This window comes from Gymnoscopelus microlampas (genome assembly GCF_963454915.1).
Source record: "Gymnoscopelus microlampas genome assembly, chromosome: 22".
NCBI classification, from domain to species: Eukaryota; Metazoa; Chordata; class Actinopteri; order Myctophiformes; family Myctophidae; genus Gymnoscopelus; species Gymnoscopelus microlampas.
Genome location: NC_139959.1, coordinates 27,322,812 through 27,345,047, shown reverse-complemented (window position 1 = coordinate 27,345,047; position 22,236 = coordinate 27,322,812). Strand labels below are relative to the sequence as shown.

Here is a 22,236-nt window from a genome sequence, read left to right as displayed (position 1 = left end):
GTATGCAGCTTCTCCAGCATTAAAAGACCTGAGCTTGTACCTCCTGCTCTGCTGTGCACTGAGGCACCAATCTTTGGATTAAACATAAATTATTGGTTTCAGTGATAAGCCATATTCATTGAATGCAGTTGGTAGGACAAACTAAATGTGATTTACCAACTGCAACAAAGCCAGGGCAAACAAACTTCAGCAGCTGCTGGACCAGCTCTGAAACCAAGCATGTTTGGCTAAACTGTTGTGGTTCTTATATCAAAGAATGAAAGCAAGAGAGACGAGATAGAAAGACAGAGCAGAACACAGCTGAGGATGCTTTGGTCTCGATGTCGCTGTAGGGTTGTTTCATGTGTACTTGATTCAACTTTGGAGCTATCAGGGCTGAGACGAGGGTGGAACGTATTCAAAGAGGACCACTGCTCTTTACCTATTTTATGAGGTATTTCTAGTATCCATACCCTTTTCTCTCAATGAGAAATTCACTCCCATGTTGAGTTCAAGTCGAGTTGAGGCCAGTGTCTGCCTGATGAGAACCAGAGGGCTGGGCGTGTTGTTTTGACCAGGTCAATGCAGGTGACATTTTTGGCAAGGAAACTGTGAAATCCCTCTGATCTCTCTCTTCACCGAGTTTTTACACTCAACAGCTCGAGCTGTAAGCCAGTTAACTATTTTGTTTAGGAGCGATTGCCTCTCAATGGCTGCATTTAATACACCTTACGTCTTTATCCTTTCAATGGTCATCAAACCACCTCCCACCGGTTCATATTTCACCAGCCAAGCAGTTGCGAGTTGAGAGGCAGACCACGAGGGTAAAGCGATACCACTGCCGCAGAGCAGAGGAGGAAGCACTGGCTGTATTATTGTGTGTGTGAGTGTGTGCAAGGAATGTTGGGGGAGTGGAGAAGGGACTGCTTGAGAATGAATGAGTTTGGAGAGAGAGAGAGTTGATAGGAGATTTGGGGAGGTAAGAAAAAGAAACGGAAGAAGTGAGATGGATGTGTGTGTGTGTGTTTGTGTGTGTGCGTGTGTGTGCGTGGGTTGTGTTATGACAATACACTATAATACTGTATGTATACAATGTGTATACAGTACATGCTTATGTGTGTATGTCTATTGTGTGTCTGTGAATGAAGTGCCTGTTTATGTGAATCCCTTCTACTTGCCGAACTTATTTAGGTCAACACTTATTATTGTAATAAGTGATGCACCACTTATTACAATAATGATCTCCAAACAATGGAGATCATTATTGTACACACGCATATGCGCGCACACACACACACACACACACACACACACACACACACACACACACACACACACACACACACACACACACACACACAGACGCGCGTGCACACACACACGCACGCACGCACGCACGCACGCACGCACGCACGCACGCACGCACGCACGCACGCACGCACGCACACACACACACACACACACACACACACACACACACACACACACACACACACACACACACACACACACACACACACACACACACACACACACACACACACACACACACACACACACACACACACACACACACACACACACACACACACACACACACACACACACAAAATGTATGGCCTGATAGCTGGCGCAGCCAAGAATGTTCCCGAAACCATCAGCGTTCTTTCCCTGAAAACTTGAATAGCAAGTATAAATCTTTATGCATGGATCAAGTGGTGGGGGAAGTCCCTCCACTGTTGCTTTTCAGAGCTCCCTTTACTCATCGAGTCCCTTTGTATTTAAAACTAAAGAATGACTCATTTTGGAAGCTCGACTGTCCTGAGGGTCAACGAATAACCACCCAACCACACAAACTGCTAACAACCCCAAACTGGGCCCGATCACATGAGCCATTGTTCTTCATTCACTCACCCTCTTGTCATCATCGAAGTGTGAGCTGTAACCTAGGGTGGTGAGAAATGGGGTTATGCACACACAGACACACACATCTACACAAATACTCAAACATGCACATGTACGTGCAACCAACTACACACACACACACACACACACACACACACACACACACACACACACACACACACACACACACACACACACACACACACACACACAGTCACACACACACACACACACACACACACACACACACACACACACACACACACACACACACACACACACACACACACACAGAACCTGTTGTCTAGTATCAGTCAATGCGTCCCATCCACAGTGTGTCCACAGCGCTCAGCAAATATGACTGCCCAGTTGCCCACGCACGGGGCAGTGCGTCACAGGGTGAAGGAATGTGTTAATTAGTGGAACAAGCCAGAAATTAATTAACACTCGGTATTTCGCTGTACAATTTCCTGCCTTTTGTCACCAATTCGGCCTGCTGTTATTATTCCATGCCCCACTTGTGCTTCAGGTGCTTTGTGCCAACAACCACCCCCCAACACTGCTGAGCAAGTCTGGACTTTTTCAGGTTTCTTTCTTCGAGCCTTGGTTTTCTACCCCTCCTGGCCTCCCCACATAAACTTTCCACCGAAAAATGTCTAAAAGCCTAGTTTTTGCAATGTCTAGGTGACATGGCATCTTTGTTGTGTGTAATCAGTTCTGAGTGGAGCTAACTGTACACAGCAGCTAACTGTACACAGTGCAAACACAGGAAGAAAGGCTGGCAATCCTACAGTACTGTAGGTTATATGTTTTTATGGTATTTGAACACAACCTTGGAGACAAGCTAAGGCTTAATTCTCTGGACTGGCAGCCAGCATAGACGAGACACATCTGCTCTAGAGACCGGGCGTTTAAACTGTTTAAAATGAAAAGAAAACTACTATCCGTAAATATAACTCATATTCATTTTTAAATAATAAATATTGTATATAATTGTAAGTCATATAATAATCTAGCAGTGATATTGCTCTCCTCTCCCCAACACCCTGGACCCACTGCAGTTTGCCTACCATCCAAATAGATTCCAGGTCCTGCATGCCACCCTCTCCCACCTCGATAACAGCAGGGAAGACCAGGGGATATGTTTGGCTGTTATTTATTTTATTGCTGCTCTGCCTTTTTAACACCGATGTCTCCATCAGGCTGGCTAGCAAACTGGCTGACCTGGGACTGAACCCTGCTGTGTGACTGGGTCCTGGACTACTTATCTCCATGACCTCTACTAGTAGTACTGTAGTATTCTTTGTTATTAACTTCTTATCGTGTGTATATTGTATTTATGATGTTGCACATTCTTGTGGACCATGTCACACCAACATTTCACTGCTTGTACCTGTATGAGTGAGTGACAATAAACCCCTCTTGATTCTCAAAGTTGAAGCTTTCAAAGCTTTCCACAAACTACAAACAAACTACGGTAGGCTTTGGAAAATGATCAGCAGTAATGTCAAGTATACCGTGAGTCAGTGGGTTGCGCACATCCAGTTCGTTGCTGGTGCTGGACAGTTCAAAAGAATAAAAGTCTGCACAACAGCATTGCGCCTATATGTGTTTAGTTTAAACTCACAGAAAAAATGGTTTCGGCCACAGTTGGACTTCATCAGGTGTTGGGCTTAACATGCCAGTGCATTTTAACAACTCTTAAAGGACCATATTGGTAGCCTGGGACCAGACGAATCTGCGAGTGCAAAAGAAAATTGCACTCTGCCATTTGGGTCTGGCACCGCTCCATAGAGAATCCATTTCCTGCTCCAGAAGACGTGTGTGACCAATCAGGGCCCAGTATTCGGATATGGGAGACTGTAATTGGTAGTTGGTTGTAGGTATAACCAATTGCGTCGAGGGCCATTGTTTTGATCCCGCCCCTTGGGAAAAGAAACGTCCTCATGGAAGCACCAGACTCATATCCACGCAGTGATATAGTCTGGCTACGCCAGGCTACCATATTGGTCCTTTAAGAGTTGTTAGCCAAAGTATGCACCACAACTTAACATGAACATAAGTTGCTGGCCTTGAATAGCCTTTTCTTCACAGACCTGTTGTTACAAGCCATTACCTGAGCTATTTTACTCCGCCGTTCCTTTCAACAAGAAGACAAACCGATGTTATCATAATACAATGTGTGTGCATTGCATTCACACAAGCATGCACAGAAAAGTGTGACGCAATGCCAGCCAATGCATTGCCCCATGTCTGATCTTGAATGAATGTGTGGAATTTTGACACCAACCAAAAGCAGCAGAGGTTGAGATTGCCGTTTTTTTAATCCCTCGTTCGTGCACTAACAGGCTCTTGTCAAGCCCCCTGGGATATAGAGTTACTCGGTTACATTTATCTAATCTAGAACTATGAAGGAGAGAGCCTTCACACACACACACACACACACACACACACACACACACACACACACACACACACACACACACACACACACACACACACACACACACACACACACACACACACACACACACACACACACGAAGAGCCACATTGCCATTTTCCATCCCATCACCATTTCGCTGCTCATTCCGGCCCTGTGCCCTGCAACCTGACTCTAAAGCCCTCTGACTCTAAAAGCAGCCCAGGGGCTTACCACAGAGCCCCTCTCATCGTTTCCTCCTTCCCTATAATTGGAGGGAGATAGCCCAGGACTTATTAAGCTGTGCGAAGGGGAACGCGTACAGAGCTGCCGTTGCTCCTTGTTCCCTCGACCGTGTTAAAAATTCAACTTAAAGTGGGTAAAAAGAGCCAGGGAAACGCTCTTTCAAAGCCATTATGTGATTTGTGTGGAATACCCATGGCTCCCTCTCCGAGTGTAGGGACCACGGGGAATAAGAGATGATGTGCAATGAAAGCGCCAAAACAGGATTAGTTGTGAGCTGTGGCAGTTGGCAGCGCCTCTTATAGTAATTGTATATGACTACGTGAGTACAATGTACGTGTAATCGCAGGGAGAATGGGGGGGAGAGTAATGATTTTGTAATGGCTGCCTTGAGGGTCTTTCTCTAAGCTTTAGAGAGTGAGGGGACCGCGATAAGAGGGGAGGCTATTATGGTAATGAAATGTACAGAGGGACACACATACAGACATTATGTGTACATAGTACATGCACAGTAGGGGCACGCACGCACACACACACACACACACACACACACACACACACACACACACACACACACACACACACACACACACACACACACACACACACACACACACACACACACACACACACACACACACACACACACAAAGACACACAAAGACACAGCGGTATCCCTGGAGTTGAGTTCTGCAGTTGGAGAAACATGCTGGTTGTTGAGCTGTGTGTGTTGGTGATTTGGGAGTTGCTGATCTGCTGTGACGCCCAATTAGGGCCCCTGCCACCGTGCCAGGGGACAGCCCCGTGCCAGGGGATCTATCCGGAGTCCTGACAGCGCACAGCTGTGTGTTTGTGTCACACTGCCCTGCTACTAGAGATTTGATCTGATTGGGTCTTCAAGGTCAAATTTGTGCAACTTAACATTAATAATGAGCAGGTAGTCGCTCAATGTTGAGATTGAGAATGGTGTTCGAAGGATCCCTGGCTAATAATAAGGCAAATATGCCTTAATACATTATAATTGCCCTCTATAACTAAAATGTATTTTTTAAAACACCTTAAATATTTTATTTATTTTAGAAACAGTTAATCTTTTACTCAAGAGGGGCAATGCCTGTCGCAAGTTAATGATGTCATTTGTCCATGTGTGGTCTAGCCCTATGGAATCTATGGAATGCATGTGCAAAACAAACATTTAAAATATTGATTTGATGCTCATATTAACCTTAGGAAGTATTAAGTTGTTTTTTATTTTAACTTGCATTCCATAAATTCCATAGGGCTAGACCAATCATGGGCAAATGACATCATCAACTTGCGACGGGCATTGCCCCTATTTAGTGAAAGATGAACTATTTCTAAAATAAATAAAATATTTAAAGTGTTTTTAATTTTATATTTTAGCTATAGAGAACAATTATAATGTATTAAAGGACGACTTCACCGCTTTTCAACCCATCTTCATATAATTGGTCCTCACTAATACTCATGATAAAATGGTACAATTTTTTTCTACTCGGTCTGTGTCTCAGAGGAGGGCTGTGGACAGTTCAGAGTCCCGTCTACCAGTGACATCATCAATGGGGAATCCAAGCTAATAGAAACTGCAGGCTTTCTATTCCTGGAAAGTTGCAATGCAATAAAAGAAGCCATTGTTCTCGTGTTAATAAAAATCTAAATATAAAATGTGAAATCTTGTTGGAAAAAAAGATTATGCCTAATGATGATGTCACTGGTAGACAGGTTTCTGGACTGTCCACAGCCCTCCTATGAGAGACAGACTGAGTGGAATAAAATGGTACCAGTTTATCATGCGTATTAGTGAGGACCAATTATATGAAGATAGGTTGAAAAGCGGTGAAGTTGTCCTTTAAGGCATATTTGGCTTATTAGCCAGGGATCCTTTTCAGAATACATGATGGCAATCTTGTCCGTGCCTTCAAAAGCAACACAGCATTCCAAAATAATGGAGATTTATGGTATAACTGCTGCATACTGTAACTTTCACCCATTGATGTCCAGAAAACCACTCTTTCTTGCTGTCCAGGTGTGTCATCTATCTCAGCCCAGTGTACCTCCTCATGTACCTTACTACCTTCATTATGTATTGATGACGTTACATGACACACACACACACACACACACACACACACACACACACACACACACACACACACACACACACACACACACACACACACACACACACACACACACACACACACACACACGAGACATGCACGTCCAAAGCCTCCTCATGTGTCACTTCATTCACTACACTACTCACCTGGTGTCGGGTTTCTCCTATGTAATCCTACAAAAGTGAACAGCGGTGGAGCGGTGCCCACTTTGATGAAAGGACATCAAATACCTACCAGCCTGGTAGTTTCCATCCTGAGACTATTCACGTAAAAGCGGCTGTAGTTTAATTACCGAAGACAATCATTCTTACTATGTTTTTGGCAACTGTCTATCTATACCACCAGGCATCCCCTAGGGTTGTGTGTCAATTTAATTGGATTTAATCTGTATATTTAGATTTTCTTTATTGTCGTGTTGTTGTTTTTTGTTGCATTGTTGTTTTGTCCAGTTGTTTGAGTGTTGAATGTTTAATGGAGCAGAATGCAAACAGTATAGTATTCAATCAGAAAAAACAAGAACAGCCAGGTAAACAGGAGGAGGAGGTTAAAAAAGGTAACGATAGTAAAAAGTGTAAATTGGATCAAACAAGATCAAGACATGAAAAACAACAGAGGGCACTCTGGAGTAAAAAAGAGGAACAGCCTTTATTTATTAAAAGGCAACTGCCAAAATGTTTCGCCCTGATGAAGACCTTCCCAGGTCGAAACATGCAGTTACCTTTTAATAAATAAAGGCTGTTCCTCTTTTTTACTCCTGAGTGCCTGGATCGTCTGTTGTTTTCAATAAATCAAAGTTTTAGGAATGTTATATGGTTTGGTTACTACTATGCAGATTATAATACAGTGTCCAATGCCCAGAGATGGTGTAGGGGTTAGATAACTCAATCTTTCTCAAAGTTGTTGGGGGAGAAGACATCTAGGAATTGGAAAGAGAAAACATTAATTAATGTGCAGGATGCACACGTTTGTTTGATTGAATACTATTGAATTATTCAGAAGGTTGCAGAGTGTGTGTGTGTGTGTGTGTGTGTGTGTGTGTGTGTGTGTGTGTGTGTGTGTGCCTGCGCGTGAAGGCTATGTGCAGTGTGCACACACCAGGGAACACACGGCCGCATGCAGAAGTGTTAGCGTGCACACACATGCATGCATGCCTTTTACAGAAGACCACAAGGCCAAATCTATGGGAAAAAAAGTATCCTTCACTCCCTTTGGCTATTGGGTCACATTGCTTAAAACGGCAGTAGTCATGATGATCAGAACAACCATTCTCCGCTGCTGCCTGTCCCAAACAGTGTATCTTTGTCCACCCTTGGGAATTCACAGCCATGCCTCTCTCGCTTAACAGTGATGGCTCTTTTTACATGGAAGGGGGGGGGGGGACTGTTTAGCACTCTGTGGAATCCACTGGGCCAAAGTCAGCGATCCATCCATACTCTTGCCATCCATTCCAAACGTCCTTATTCAAAAGCACACACATTATTCACACCATTATTCAAGCCATTAGATGCTCTCTTGGCGCCTTCATTGGGGATGTTCAGTCGATTGGAACCCCTCCCCCCCAGCAGGGAGAGGGAGAGTGTGCCTCGCAGAGCCGTCAAGCCTCCTTGATTTAAGGCTCGTGTTTCTGCCCTGTTGCAGGATGTCAGGAACAGGGGACAGTGTGGGGTGCCCCATGCTTGATGGCCCTTTTCAGAGGGTGGGTGGGAGCAGCGTGCAGTGGGGTCAGGTGGGGGGTGGCCGGGTACCTCCAGAGAGACGGAAGCTTGGCATAATGGAAGGATTCAACTCCTGGGTGATTCATTGAGGTGTTGACGACAGTTTTTTTTGTTGTTTTGTTGGTTGAGGATGCGTTTCTTCCTCTTGTGAAAAAGGCAGTCAATTGTGTTGTTTTTCCGTAGGGGTGGTGCTTCCCTTCAGGGGACATAGGGGACACTGTCTTTGTACTTCATCTCCCTCCGCTTACACACACACACAGTTTTTCTTTCTCTCACGCAAACTGATTGTCTCCGTTTCCTTCTCGTCTCTATCACTTTACTCTCTCTGACATTCATCCCAGTCTGTCTTTCTGTCCCGTCTGTCTGAAACAACAGAATTCACAGAGGAAAGAAGTGTCTGCCTGCGTCAGGTGTGTCAGGGCATCTGCATCCACTCCCAACCTAGGCCTTGTTCTCAGACATCCAAAATGGTGCCACTTTCCAGGATGGCATGGCATCTAGAAATTGTTTGTTGTCTGCCATAAGCAGCTTAGCGCATGGATTAGCTCAGGATACAAGTCATATTCTGTGCTACGGTAATGGGAACACGTAGCCTAGTTGTTACTGAACAGAAACTGCTGGCTCCTTCTAAGCGTTGCACAATATTGGCTATTATCTAGTTTTCTGGAGTGAAACATCAGGTATGACAATATATTACAGTTTCATTTTATTATAGAAATTGTCCTGCCTGGAAGCAGCCTGCTGGCAGATGGTGATGCAAAGAGGAAGGTGGAACTATTCAATATTTATGTTTGCAAACTCACAATAATGTTTTTAATGTATTTAGCTATTTGCTAACAGAGTTTTGAGTTCAATTATTGTGACATGGCCATGGCCCAGAGCCAGAACAGCTGTAGACCCATGTGTCAGCTCTGAACTTGGCTGTATTGTTGTTAAGGTGACAGTGCAAATGGCAGTGAGACAAATGAAGAACAAAATAAAACCAAAAAACTACATGTTATGAACTACTTTATGAAACCATGCGGGACAAGACCTAGCCTGTTGAGTGTCTATTGGAAGTACTGAGATTTTGCTGAAGTACCTCCCAATGAAATTAGCGTTGAGGCAGTCCGTGCATTAAACGAGTGTTGTGATTGGTCCTAGGGAAGTACATATGACGGAAGGCCCTATTGACATTCTCATTAGAAGGGCTGGGAATGACACTAGTTTAAACATTGGGTAAATTGGTTTCCTGTTCTTATGTTCTGTGGTCAACCAACACTGTAAACATGTACTGTGATGTCATTTATATATTTATATAATTGACTGTTGTTGGGGGATATTGTTTTTCTTCAGTCTTTTTAAGAATGTTTTTTTTTTCACTCACTCCTTTTTGTCTATCATTCACCTTCTCTTCATAACCTCAGATCCCAGGCTTGTATTCTCAGACAGAAATCCAATGGAACGTTGAAGTGAAAAGTAGATAGAAGGGGGCGGGGCCTCTGACAGTATGGGGAGGAGAAGTTCATAGGGGAGGGGTGTGCATATCACAGTAACATTACGCCAGCAAAAGTTGTTATGTGCCGTGTTTGTTTACGTGCAGTGCACATACCCCAGGCAGTGTTTTAATACATTTATCTTACAGTTTTTGCAGATATGTTTGCGACTAGTAGGAAAGACATTCATCATCATAACCTTTAACCCATTAAGACCTGAGGCAGATTCAAAAAAAGATCTTCTAAATCCTAACAGTGTTCTGAAAATGTTGCTAAAATTTTGCAACATTGGAGGTCTAGTGACTGAATGGAGGTCTAGTGACTAGACCTCCATTCAGAGTGGAGCGAGATTAAAGGGCTTGCCACAGCGAGTCTATACTCCCTTCAAGGCTCTCTGCCCTTGAAATAGTTACTATCCATTATGTATGTTTTAATGGCCTCACTTCCATTCCCCACTGTTGTGTACTACAACTACTACACACGTTTGGGGGGTTGTCAGGGTCCCCAGTCTACCCCGTCATATCGACCATCATTCATCACACTGTCTATATTTGTGCATCCATTCATCTGTTGTGTTTGCCTGTCTACTTCTCTGGCTTTGTCTTTCCATCTTTCAACTCAATTCAATTGAAAGGAGCTTTATTGGAATGAAAAAACAATATGTTTACGTTGCCAAAGCATGTATCTATCTCTCTCTTTCTGTCTCTGTTTCTAGAGGTAGATTAAAATCCACTTTAAGTAATAAAGATATCAGGAATTAGGGATCCTTCCTGATATACTCCTCAACATTTTCATGTCAAATACCTCCAAAATGTGTTAAGCATCATTCACCATTCACACTGAGCACGATAACTATAACTATTACTGTAACGATGGTTAAGTTAGCGTCCACAGTCCACATTGAAGAACAAACACGCACAGCACAGTCCAGCTGTGTCAGAGCCCACACAGAGAGGGTGCCTCCGTGGTGCTGAAAGACGGGATATAATTATGAATAATCTGACTGATTATTAATTATAAGGAGGTGAGCCTACCTGAGGTAATGCCAGCTAGTGTTAGCTATTCATAATGGTCTCCTCATCTCCTTTAAAAACACTAGTCCATACCCGGGGATGTGCGCACTCAAAGTATTTGCAGACTTTGAGTCAGAGAAGCTTTTCTTTGCAGCCATGAGACAGGTTGTCGCGGACCATCACAGAGTACATCCAGGGCTGTAACCATGATGATGACAGATCCCATTGGCCGAACTGGCAATCTCCGGTGATTACACAAAAACACTAATAAACAGCTTACATTTTGGGAAAGTGAAAAACGGTGCGTTGTCATTTTGTGCATATGCTAATGGTGAATGTCTGTGTGCAAGTTGAGATCAATTGCGCGCCCGCTGAGGAGAACTGAGATCTGTGTGACTGACTGACGGACAGAGTTTCCTTAATATACTATAGGATATCCTTCCGAGGGTCAGTGAGACTGACTAGGTCCTTATGATGGATTTTGGATGGCTGTCAATGTTTCTATCATTCATAAAACCGCACGGAAGTCATCCAAACGATATCGCACACGACTATAGTTGTCATTAGTTGTGGTGTGTGGACGCTGCCATCCATTTGAGTTAGTTTGAGTTTTAAAAACGAAATATTTAACGTGATCGTTATCGTGCTTGGTGTGAATGGCCCTTTAAGCTGCGGACCCCCATTTGAAAATATTTTTGAGCCAGGGACTCTCATAAGATGAGATTTATCAACATTTGTCGTAAACGTGTTGTACGTGTGTATTGGGTTTACAAGTGTAATGAAGACAAGAGTTGTAGATTGTGATGTGATGAGTATGCATATGTTATTTGTTTGTTCAGATCATCTCTAGTGGTCAGTAGTGTTAAACTGAGGATAATTTGGTGACGTTTTTATGCGTGTAGATTATGTCTCCGAACGTTTTTCAGATATGTCTACAGTATAATACACTATAATAATACTGTGTGTGTGTGTGTGTGTGTGTGTGTGTGTGTGTGTGTGTGTGTGTGTGTGTGTGTGCAAGTGTGCGAGAGAGAGAATAATAAATCGGTGTGTGTGTGTGTGTGTGTGAGATACATTCACACACACACACACACTCAGCCAGCTTTGGTAATCAAGGAAAGTGTTTTACGCTTCCGCCCTCTTGTCTGTCTATATATACCACCATCATACATCCGTCTGTCTGTCTGTCTATCCATCCCTCCGTTCAGCCACCCATCCTCCTCCTCCCTCCACACCCTGTTGCCTCCTCCTCTCTCTGAGGATTTCCGGGTGACACTCCAATATTGTATCCAGGATTACTAACTTGATTATTATCGGTAGGATGGTGTCCCTTCACACACTGTGTGTGTGTGTGTGTGTGTGTGTGTGTGTGTGTGTGTGTGTGTGTGTGTGTGTGTGTGTGTGCGTGTGTGATTAAGTGAGAGGGAGATACCAGGTGAACAAGACAGAGCATAGCATACTGAAGAGGTGTGTGTGTGTGTGTGTGCGTGTGCGTGCGTGCGTGTGCGTGCATGTGACAGTGGAATGTGTGGGCAGCGAGTGATGGTGACTGTGGCCTCAGTTCCATTAACAGCCTGTTAATGGGCCAGGCACAGACAAAGAGCTGTACTGTCTATATGAGGAGAGGAGAGAGGGAGGAGGAGGTGTAAAAAAGTAGTGAAGAGAGTTCATTTGTCCATTGATGTGCAATGCCATTGAATCTTTCTGAGAGAAAGGTGCAGGACAATGTAAGACAACACATCATGCACGCCTCATGTACGCATGCTACACATCAGCCTTGGGCTGCACGATAATGACTAACATGATAGTCCTGTTTCTTTTTGGTTAATATTGTAATCACAATTATTATTCAGGAATATTGTCAATATTGATTAGTGGTGCAAAAATTGTATTATTTTCTTTAATTCCGTTGTTGCTCCTTGTGCTTATCAGTGTTATATCTTGGGATTTTGGCTCTGGCAAGCCATATTGATGGGGAGATGGGTTGTAATTGTAATGAACACTGTTCTGGTTAGTAACTCTTGTGTGAAGACGAGGGCAAAGTGCAACAGAAGGGAAAATTTGACGTTTTAACGAATTGCTATGTTTCATGATTACATTTTTATGCCTTTATTATAGATAGGACAGTAGGCTGACAGGAAATGGGGAGAGAGATGGGAAGTGACCGCAAAGGCCGTCGGGTTCGGGACTCGAACCCGCGACGCAATGTTCCGCTACGCCAGCGGTCCGGGACGATTTGAAACAGTTCTGACAAAGGTCCCTCTGTGCACGTGAATTAACACAGCCTATTGTTTATCTTTTAGCCAGGTTGAGTGAGTTCCAAACTAGCGCCATTAGCAGGCAGACGGTTCTGTGCCAGTCTGACCTTGCCAGTCAGCGTGGCCCCGTCTGTTTTTAATAACAATGGGCCCCTGGCAGGTAGTGCATGAGATTACTGGTGCCTATCTCCACTGGCACCTGATGAGGTCACACACCACTATAGGCCACGGGGGATGCGATGACATACATGCGCACACGCGTGCGCATACACAAATGCACGCACTCTCCCATGTTGACACACAGACATGCCTGAGAATGACGACAGCCTTTGCTCTGTCAGCAATTAGGCGAGCGCCCGGCTGTGGCAAAAGAAGTGGTGAAAAACATCAGAGAGCTGAACATGAAACTCTGGGATATCATTATTGGGGTGGTGTCGCCATCTAGTGGTGACAAGTAGTTACTGCCTCTAGGCACATTTCTTGAAGGGAGAGAAGCGGCATGAATGCCTTGTTTTAAGAGAGGGAGAATGAAATGGTGACATTATTGAACCGTTGTGTTTAACTTATGTTATTTCCGTTTCTCACGCATTGTCTCTCTCCCTCTCTCTGTCTTTCTCTCTGACAGGTGTGTAGATGTGTAGTGCGTGTGGTGTTAGGTAATAAAGTGGGCGGAGCATGAGACTTCAGTCAACAACATAAACCAGAGTATCAGGTCTGATCAGGTGAGTAGTTGTTGTTGCTACACCTTGTGGGTGTGTCTTTGTGTGTGTGTGTGTGTGTGTGTGTGTGTGTGTGTGTGTGTGTGTGTGTGTGTGTGTGTGTGTGTGTGTGTGTGTGTGTGTGTGTCTGTCTCACGATGTGTGACTGTATTACCTGACATAATGAATGGGAGTGCTTCTGCTAGCTTGTGAAGGTGTATTACTATTATAAAGATCTGGTAAGTTCCAACACATTCTTCTTTGACATTATTAGATTTATGGACATGCAGATCCTTTGACGTGCCAGTGAGAGTCTGGGATAATGTGGTTTAAGACCTATTTGAGAGCCCTGTCGTGCGCTGTCCTGTCCCTATACTAGGAGTCTGGTGGGAAAGCTGACTTTCTGACCTCTCCTGGTGCGCTGCTTGGCTTAGATTCTAGTAAAATCCTGAGGGTTAGATTAACACTTAGGATTTTACTGTGTATGTATAACCACCCGAATGCAGTGTGCGTCTGTTCTCGTTCTCTCGCGCTCCCAGTGAGTAAAAAGCAGCATGGAGTCATGTAACAATGTCATGCGAAGTTGCATTCCATGGTTCTTGTTTCTGAAACATTAACAAGGCAAGGAATTTAACTGTGAGTGAAAGTATGTTAGGAGTGCTATGAAGAGGTCTGGCTGCTAACATGTTGAATTTAGGGGTCCGGAAAGACAGGTGTGTGTGTGTGTGTGTGTGTGTGTGTGTGTGTGTGTGTGTGTGTGTGTGTGTGTGTGTGTGTGTGTGTGTGTGTGTGTGTGTGTGTGTGTGTGTGTGCGTGTGCGTGTACCTTGTGTGTATGATGAACTGGAAACAAATAAATTCTCACATAACCACGCACATATTTGATATGCTAAGGGTAACCTCACCAACACACATTTCTTGCATGTACAAACATACCTGGTGAGAATTAATTTGGATTCTTAATTCAGACATGAGCATACATGTATGGCCATAATGCCAGAACTGCCTAATCTCTGTGGGAAAAGTCTATGAAGAGATTAAAGATTATGAAGAGATACGATATGGAGAGACAATATATGGTCTGTATTGCAATGAGAACAGTCTTTAAAGCGTATCGACCAGCTCCATGTGAGTAGTTGCTTGCTATTCTGCATCTGGGTTTCATCCTTCTGCTTATCGATGGCCTTTCCCCATCACGTAAGCCATTAGGTGGCAGGCCATTAACATATAGGTTAATTTAAGATGTTTAAAATGTTACTCGAAACTCCTCGACAGACCACCTTATAAGACAACATTTGTGGAAGATGCAGAGATTGGATCAAAATAAATTCGCTGTAATAGGTGGCATGATAAACTGTAAAGTTGTTTTTCCCCCCTTTCCATTATTGTGAAAAAAAATATGTATGGATTGACCATGTAATGGAGTCTACCTCATTGTAATAATATAATAATATAATATAATTTGGCATTTATTCTCATAATTATTAGCCCTTACTCCTAGACTTACAACGCCACATTACTGGATTGATTTGTTTGCGTGATGGGGTAGCTACACTACGTTTGCAGCCTGCTTGCGTGAGAAGTTAGCTAAACATTTAACCTGCTGCTTGTTACCAAGAGAAAAATGCTATCTGGCACGATCCAAAAGTATAAAGAGGAAAACTTACATTGAAAACAGGGCATTTAAAGAGGAATGGACTGCAAATTATGCGTTGATCATATCTGATTTCATAAATGCATCTTATCTGCAACAAGGTTGTGGCTGCTTGCAAGAAATATAATATTAAACGGGACCATGAGACGAAGCATTACAAATTCAGTGTTTCCGCCTGAGACCGAGGCACCAAAGCGCAAGATTAGCACTGACAGCAGGTTATGTGGACAGCACTAGGCGCTGTCCGGCTTTTTCCAATGCGTTCAGCGACGCATTGCACTCCATGTCTGTGCCTGTCCTGCATCACTTTATAAAACATATATAACATGTATAAAAGTATAAAAAGCATTCTTCAGGTAGGGATAGGATAGAATCTCTATATTTGGACATTATAGCTTAGCTATAATATAGCCTATATGTGGGACTGTTGGTCCGATATTGTAAAATAAAATAATACATAAAAATACAAAAAGAGGAAAAACAACTACTATTATTGCTTGTAGGGCTGCTTCTGGCTCGCTCGCCGCCTGTTGCCGACCACTGAGGTACAGTAGGCTTACATAGGCTAAACACAGCCACTGTACGGCGAGTGTCATGTGCCTCACGCTAATAGGAGACGACTCTGAGACATCCTGGTAGTGCTCCACAGAAAGACACACACACACACACACACACACACACACACACACACACACACACACACACACACACACACACACACACACGACTTGACAATGTGTTTTTCCATGAGGCCTGCCTGTAGTTCTGCTCTCAACAATATTTCCATTTCAACATCATGACATGTGGATGAATTGACCACAGTTTAATACACAGTATGCACAGCTCCATGAAAAGCAGTATTCGTGTGCACACGCGTGTGTGCGTGTGTGCGTGTGTGTGTGTGTGTGTGTGTAAATGAATGTAGCCGTCTACCACAGCTGGCTATGTTGCAATTATACACTTATGATTTTGTCATATATGGTTGTGCGCATGTGGCTGTAACTCTATCTGCGTCCGTCCGTCTGACTTTGCAATTTGTGGTTCCTGCAAGCCATCGTGATGTAGACTAGCCGAAACACAAATTGATCTAACATTGAATCTGTCTTCACAGCCACAATACAGACCTACCAAAATATGGATGCTCCTTTGAGACTCATCTATATTTTGGAAACAAATATTATTTTGTTTTTCCAGAATGTTCAAAAATAGCAAAATTACCTAGCAGATCTATAATGTTAACGATGTGAGCTTGTTGATTGGCTGTTTGCACTATCATACGATGAATGTGGTTTGTAGGGCTTTAAGTGGAATGACGCCATTCACCAATCTAAAAGGATGAAAGCATAATGTCCTGTCCTCTACTTTATTCTTTCCATCACTCTATGTACCTCAAGCTTTTCCTCTCTCCTCCGTCACCTCCCCTTTCTTACTAACGTCACGGCGCAAATATTTGGACTGTGTGTCTTTTATGGACTGAAAGTGCGGGCTTTCTGTCACCGTTGCTGAGCTTTATGGAAGCATGCGCGCACATGTGAAAACAAGATAGCGTACTCTTAAAAAATGCACGCGGCTGCTAATGACATGCCATGCTTTTAATAACATGCATGTCTGTGGCCCTGCAATGCGTGCCGCCACTGCCTGGGATTCTTAACAGGCTGAGATACAGGAGGTACATGCTTCTGTCTGTATGAGTGTTCATGGTAGCAGGACCCGGTAGAGGGAAATATCACCTAAGCCCTATTCTTTTTAATAAGGTTTAATTGCTCAATTGTTTTCCTTTTTTCCCCGAAAGATTTTCAAATTTCTTTTTAACAATCAAGCTGCAGATCTGCTATTTCCAAAAGGAATCATGGAAATCTTTCAAAACGTTTGCTTATAAAGACATGCCCGTTGTGAGGTCGTACGGTAGGTGGGCTATTTTCGCTATTCTGTGAAAATTTGGAGAGAAATTGTTAAATAACATGCCCCAAATATAGGCCAGGGCCAAGTTGAAAGTGATAAATTGAAAGTATTTTCCACCAATGCAGCACAATGTTGCTGTAACTCTGAGTACAGCGGTGGTCTAAAGGTTAGAGCAGCATGCATGGAGCCTGAAGGTTCCCAGTTCCATCCCCCAGACTGCCAGAAGAATTCTAGGCAGGGAAGGAAGAGAATAAGCACCTACATTCACTTAATACACTCCGTCGAAGTGTCCTTGAGCGAGGCACTTAACCCCCAGCTGCTCCAGTAGAGATGCTCAGTGTGGCCAGTGGTTGTACTGGGCAGCTGCATGGTGTCAACCTGAAAGTTGCTGAAAAACAGCAACTTTCTGCCTCTGATTTCTCAATGAGATTGATTGTAATTAAGTCCGGTTTGGGTTAGTCTTATAGCAGCCAGACGATTAGATACAGTAGGTATCTAATGCCAATTGTGTTCGTATAGACGCTTGACAAAATCGGCGGTGGATTCGAACCCCCAGACTCTGCGTTGGTGGGCAGCTACTTTACCGCTACGCGACTGCGTTAGCCAATCCAAAGCTTACCTGAGACAAAACCCGGACACGCTAACTTGTGATTCAGAACCTCCGTCACTGAAATTGATGACGCAAGACGATGGGTCTGACCACGTGAGACTAGGTTTGTGTGAGCTAAACTTTAGTTTGCATATGCAAACGTTCCCTGAAGGAAAATCTATGGCTTCAGCTTGCTTTGCAGATTTATAGATTTTGTTTATGAGTGGACTAACAGGGCCTTAGTTGTGATGTTGCAACAGATGGGACAAGGCGTGTAACCAGAGCAGGTGTCACAGCTTGTCAAATAGATGTGTCAGTCATCTCACTGACCATTCAGAGAGCAGTGGATACACAGATGATGAAGTGAGTCGGAGCGCGGTGTGGGATTGGGGGTGGACAAGCCCTGTGAGCCGTAACCACAGGAGGTGTGACGAGGATGGACGTGTCTGTCATTCGAGGCAGAAGATGATCGGTGTTGTTCATGATGGCCCAATAACATCCTAGGCTATAGTGGCTGGCCTTCCTATCACCTGGTGTGGGAAGGCCCCCGGGGGGAGGAAACCTGCTTTACAAAGGGAGGTTTCACTGGTCCCTGTTGGCCAGTGGCCTGTTGTAATACTTCCTACCTGAACCCATAGCAAGCATGCAGAAGCGTTTACGCCTGTGTGTGAACTGTGAACGCAATGTCAGTTTCCGGTGTCACGCTTGGGAGCACAACCCTTTCTTCTCTGTCTTTCTCCTGTGGGCAGGTCATTGGTGTCTCTGGACCACATCCATGGGACAGTAATCTTTCCACATCGACGGATGTGGGAGCAGGCAGTGAGAGGTCAAGGAATAAAATGTACACGAAGGGCTAAACACAAAGCAGGCTTGCTCTATTGGCCCTCTCCGTGTAAATGTGTGAAAGGTCTCCACTGTGTTTGGGTGTCAGTCACTCAACCCCTGACTCTGTTTTTCCTCTCTGCGCCCTCATCAACCTCCAGCTGAGAGTCAGACGTCTCTACCAGAGCTCACCCCCGGCAGCACAGACAGCCCTGAACGGAAGAATAACAGCAGTCCCCCCCCCCACACACACCTCCTTCTCTTCATCCCTTGACCTATCCATCGACCAACGCCCCCTCGAGCTGTTTTCTCTTAAAACATCGATTTCATTTCAGGTTTCACACACAGAACAAGACTAAACAGATACAGATGCGGTCTGCTAACATGCAGGTCTTTGTTCAGAGAGACGCTGCAATTTGTCTTTCAACTGAGGGGTGGCGGGGGGGATTGTCTCTGTGCAGTGGTGAGGTGTCCCACTAGATGGCGCCAACATCATTTAGCAGATGCAGAGCATGGATATGGCACAGGTAGAGGTAGGAACATACTTCTCATTGCAGGCGAGCTCATTCCATCTCTTGTCCACATGGCGAGTTGCCCCTGACTCCCCCATGGCCACCTGATACTGTGTGATCTGAACAGACATGGCTGGAGCACAGCTTTCTGACAGTGGGGAATGTTTCCCCGAGTCTGTTCATTACAATCCTTCTGGGCACTGTAAAAAGACTCAGGTGTTCCCGGTGCCGCAGCACGCTTCCCGGTCCTCGCAAGGCTCCCCGAACGGAAAGATGGATCCTTAAACTTAGATTCGGGAATATTTGGTAATCTCCCCTTGGACGCAAATAGTAGCAACCCGGCAAACAGACGATATTGTGGCGCGGGCCAGCAGGCCATCAGATCAATGCCGTCGCCCATTCCATTCCATTCCTCCATCCTTCCTCCTCCTCCTTGTCTTCTCTGAAGTCTGTCATTCCAATCACAAAGTCTTATGACAAAACCGTGCCACGGGCCGCTGTGTGAAACACTGAACCGATTTAGCACGGGTCGGTTCTTGTGACGTGAGTGCAGTGGCCGTTGGGTTTTTGTCCCCTGTTCAAGCGGGGCCTGCTGGAGAGATTCTGTGGTCGCGGCTCCAGGCGCCGCTACCCCTTTCTGTTGGCCTCTTTAACCCATTTTATGGATGTACACATCGTGTGGAACACCACTGAACTTTGATTGCACCAGGTCCGGGTTTTGCGGTCTTTACATTTTGCCCAATGCAAAGCCATGCTCCAAAGGCAGCTGGCCTACAAACTGGTGCCGGCGTGACAGAGGAGTCGGGGATATGGATTTGTCCCCCCGCATCCCCTCGCAAACCGGCAAACCGATCCTTTCTTAACGGCTGCTCTGCGAATTCTCCACGTTTTATGTCTCAATCCCGGGATTGTAGTCCTTTTCTTATGTGGTGTCCAACATCTTAGTCACTGCCTTACTCGGGCTGTTTCTGGATAATGTTTTCTCGAGTTTTTTTTTCCAAAGACCTTCACCTCCAGTCCATGTCGTCCCTGTGGTCTGTTCACAACACAGTGTGTCAGACAGACGCGTGATGACGTTATGCTTGGTGGGCCGGCGTCTTGGCTGATTTACGCCTCGCTGTGTGTGTTTGTACACATAGGCGGGGCAGAGCGCCAGGGTTGTGAGATTCTTTGCTGAGGAACGTTTTCTTAACATGTTGCCTGATTGCCATGCAGGGCCCTGAGATGTGTCAACGCTGCCCTGTTACCGCGAAAGGTCAACTAAGAGTGAGAACAACATCTACTGTATGACCTCGATCGGTTTAGCGTGTGCTCTTCATCACCGGGGTATGACGGCGGGGGCTCCTATCGAGCTGGAAGGATATGTGTGTCATGGCTGTCTGCTTCTCTGGCCAAGTGGTCCCATATGAGCATAGCTATCAAACTCTCTGAACCAATGCCGAATCGCAGCCAATTACTTGACAGAACTCAACCATCGCTCTAGGAAGCACAGAGGAAGAGAGCTGCTGCTCATTTCAGCGCTCTGTCCTGTCGCATGGGTTACTACCAATGGCTCGGGGCACAGTAGGGCAGGGTTTAAAGCAGGCCATGTCATATGACACAAGGCTACGCGTTGCCCCTAAACTAAGGCTTCAGCTGTAATGGTTACCACTCTCCCATTTACAGCAAGTCTTTCGTGCGGGTGGCAGGAGGCAGCCGGACTTCAGGGACATGCGTAGAGGTCCCAAAGGGCTCTTGAAAAGGGGCCAGATGTAAATGGAGCATGGACGGGGGGCAAGGGGGCAGTTAAGCGTTTAATATGAGAGGTGTGGGCCGGAGTCGAGGCCGGCCAGGGGAGGGCGGAGGAGTCGGGTGCTGGGAGCACGTCCCCTGAGGCCCCTCAACCATGCTGACACGGCCTGCCTGCTGCGCTACAGTAGTAGCACCTGCTAGGGTTGGCTTGAGTACGCATGGTCAGAGGTGGTCCCGTCGGATGACACATACACACACACACACACACACACACACACACACACACACACACACACACACACACACACACACACACACACACACACACACACACACACACACTTTCATGGTGGAAGCTCTTACACATTCTCACCTGCACCCCCACTCCTCAGTGGACATGATCAACTCAAACTGTGTGTGTGTGTGTGTGTGTGTGTGTGTGTGTGTGTGTGTGTGACTCAAAACACAGCGCACGCTAACATCCTTCATCTCTTCTCAATTAGCACAGATGAGCTGTTTTTCCCCTGCTGCGTTTATATACAGCAAGACAGATGTGCATGCGTGTGTGCGTCCAGTGCACGCATGCAGCCTCTACGGAGGCGATATATACAAATGAGCCAGGGACTTCATATTTGTGCTCAACTCCCCCTTGCTCTGTCTGGATTTCCAGTTGACCGGCGGTGTTTACGAAGCGATGCATTTCCACGCCCGTTTGACTTTTCACAGGTCTGCTACTCTCCCGTCTGTGGATAAGGTTTCCCTTGTTTCCGCTGGACGCTGAATAGAGCAACTAATACAGGCCTGCTGTGTGTGTGTGTGTGTGTGTGTGTGTGTGTGTGTGTGTGTGTGTGGCTGTGTGCACGCTCTCTTGTATTCTCATCCTTGTCAGAAGTCAGGACACTTGGTTAGAAAGGCATGGGAATATCAGAGTGAGGACATTTCATTGGCCCTCACTTTTTAAAGTTGGGCTTTTAGAGTTGAAGAAAATGGGTTAAGATTAAGGTTAAAGTTTGGATGTAAACATGTACTGGTGATGTTTAAGGTCAGAGCTTAACGGTAAGCATGCACTGGTGAGGTGTAAGGTTAAGGGTTAAATCTAGGCATGTACAAGTGAAGTGTAAGGTTAAGGACTAGGGAAGGGGTCTTCAACAACCCCCCACTACATATTGTATAAAATT

The 22,236-nt window shown here is 45.1% G+C and overlaps 1 protein-coding gene across 2 annotated transcripts in view; it reads left to right on the top strand.

Moving 5' to 3' along the window:
* Positions 1–22,236, top strand: part of mpp7a (MAGUK p55 scaffold protein 7a) — a 155,436-nt gene that overhangs the window by 14,835 nt on the left and 118,365 nt on the right. The window contains exon 2 of one of the 2 annotated variants that reach the window (XM_084048569.1): positions 13,777–13,873. The gene's annotated coding sequence lies outside the window, so the exon portion shown is untranslated. Of the gene's footprint in view, positions 1–13,776; positions 13,874–13,964; positions 14,089–22,236 lie in introns of those variants that run through there. The other variant, XM_084048570.1, reaches the window with a different exon arrangement.